Here is a 2,993-nt window from a genome sequence, read left to right as displayed (position 1 = left end):
TTCCAGTCCCTATCAACAGCTTTCCTCAGGAGATATCCTATGTCTCTGCTATCTCAAAAATCTTGGGGTCTCCAGGGCAACTTCAATGTTACAGCTTCTTGTTTCAGTGTCTGAGATCCACACATGATCTTCTGGGCTGGCATCACTTCTCCAGCTCTGCCCTCTGTAGCACTCTAAGCTCAGGTTGACTCCACTTGACTGCTGCTGCTGTTCTTGGTGATCATCCCATGGTACTGGCATCTCTAATACACTGGGGTCTTCCTCTGCAATTAGGCTTCACCAATATCATAGGCTCTTTTCATGGTGCCAAGCCACAAATCTTTTGCATGATCCCTTCAGTCCTGGGTCATCAACTGCAATTGACGCTGTACCTTCACCAATGGCCTTTCATGACCTCTCACAATGCCAAACCTCAGTTGTTCTTCATGACCCCTTCAATGCCTTCAAACCCAGTATCAACTGGGTGACTCTTATATATTACCAAGCACAGCTGCACCATGAGGTACAACCTTGGCTACCTCTGGAACACAGTTCCTTTGTGCTCTCAGAAAACACTTCCAAGAAGATTTCACCTCAGTGATGCTGATCTCTTCTTAATCAACACTAATTTCTTAGCTCCAGCTAACCTGCATCAATTGTCCCAATAGTCTCCTTCTCCTCTTGACTATAAAGACTTACAGGTTCAGAGGTGCAGTCCATTATCGTCAAGTCAGGGGAATGGCAGTGTCCAGGCAGGCATGGTGCAGGCAATGCTAAGAGTTCAACATTTTCATCTGAAGGCTGCAGAATACTGACCCCCAGGTAGTTAGGGTGAGGGTCTTAAGTCTTCACCCTTAGTGACACACCTACTCCACAAGGCCACACCTTCTAATACTGCTACTCCCTGAACCAAGCATAAACAAACCATCACACTTTCCAAATATTTTCTAGAAGAATTAGTATCTCACCTACTCTTGAAACAAGAGAATGGGGAGTCGTATGGCTTGTGTGCAAAACATAAATTACAACACACATATATAGATATAATAAAAAAGCTAATGAATAAAAGGCTACATAAAATATGTAGCTCTAAAATGCTACATATTTTAAAACTTGGAGTTAGTGTCTTACACAATGCTATGCAAAAGGCCTTCTTTTTCTTCAACACACTTTGAATCACAATTTAGTGTGGGCTTTTTCTCTTGAGACTAACTGAATTAATGTATCTCTGCATAGATATCACTGATTTTCTTGTAGGAATACAATGGTCTGGGTAAAATATCAGCCTGGGAAATCAATGCTGCAAGTGCCAGGTTACAGAGAATAGGCTTACACATAGTATTCAGGAGGGAAACAGTGTTCACTGCTTCTTGCTTACCCAGCTTTCCCCTTCTATGCCCTTCAGTACTCTACTCTAATGAATTATTGAAGCATTTACAAATGGAAAATTCCTGCAGCCTATCAGAGCTGAAACTCTACCCTGCTGTCTGGTAGATTTCACTCTAAGCTTGCCACAAGAGTCCTTCTGATTCTGTGCTTTAAATGCAAGGTTCTCTGAGAGGCATGAATCCTTTGTGTTTATTCTTAGCCATTCCCAGCCAGCAAGACCTACTTTAAAATCTTCATTCTCTAATCCAGCAGAAAATAAATTCCATTTTTTGTTCACCTCTTAAATAGACAGTGGCATTAAAAGTCAGAAGCACTTTATATAAAGTGTGCATATGTCATTATTTTTCTACACAATAGAATTTAATCTACCTATAAAACGTTTCTACTGCTTTCATTACCCTTTCAGGGCTCTCTCCCCCCTCCACTCTTCTGGTTATCCTTTACCCTCCCCCACTTTTTAAAAGATTTATCTTATATATATGAGTACACTGTAGCTGTCTTCAGACACAACAGAAAAGGCATCAGATCTTATTACAGATGGTTGTGAGCCACCATGTTGTTGCTAGGGATTGAACACAGGACCTCTGGAAGAAAAGTCAGTGTTGAGCACCCCTCCAGCCCTTGCTCTACCTTGTTAAGGTAGAGGCAGATGCTCACAGCCAACCACTGGACTGAGCACAGAGACCCCAATGGAGGAGTTAGAGAAAGGACTGAAGGAGCTGAAGGGGTTTGCAACCCCATAGGAAGAACAACAATATCAACCAACTAGACACCCCCCCCCCAACCAGAGCTTCCAAGAACTAAACCACAAACCAAAGAGTACACATGGAGGGACCCATGACTGCATATGTAGCAGAGAATAGCCTTGTCTGGCATCAATGGGAAGAGAGGCCCTTAGTCCTGTGAAGCCTTGATGCCCCAGTATAGGGGAATGCCATTGCAAGGAGTCGAGAGTGGATGGGTAATCCTCATAGAAGCAGTGGGAGCGGGATGGGATAGGAGGGGAAACCAGTAAAGGGGATAACAGTTGAAATATAAAATAAATAAAATAGCCAATCAAAAGAAAAAAGAAAAAAAAAAAAAGAAAATCTTCCCTTGCAGATGTTGGAGTGTTGTTCACATAGAATCTACTCTCAGATCTCCCTCCTGAGTTCCAGGATCTCCATTCTCAGTTTAGCAACCAAATGCTATTAACTCTTTGACCGATTTAAGCTCTAGGAGCCAGAGAGGAGAGTTTCTTCATTTCTGATCTCTTGAATTAGTGTCAGTGTTTGCTGCTTCAGGGAGCCTCCTAATTTTAGTAGTATTTGCTTTTGGGAGAATGTGTCAACAGCTGTTTTATGGAGGCAAAAATAATGATTTCATATGAATCTTTGTAGGTGGAGTTTGCTCGTAGTTAGTTTTCTGATATATTTAAGGTTTTCTCTTTTTCTTTTCTTCAACAATGGGAACTCATGTCTCGTTTAATTGGTACTTTTTTTATCATTTTGTAATGGCAAATTTATTTCATTGAAATTGTGAAAAAAATTGGCCATCATTTCTTCAGTGTTTTCTACCTCCTTCTCCTATTAGTTCACTAACATGGGGCAACTCCTTAAGGCGTTGTTCATTCTCTGCGTGTTCGT

The sequence above is a fragment of the Mus musculus genome, chromosome 1 (genome assembly GCF_000001635.26).
Source record: "Mus musculus strain C57BL/6J chromosome 1, GRCm38.p6 C57BL/6J".
NCBI lineage: Eukaryota > Metazoa > Chordata > Mammalia > Rodentia > Muridae > Mus > Mus musculus.
Note: the sequence above shows the minus strand (reverse complement) of the source record.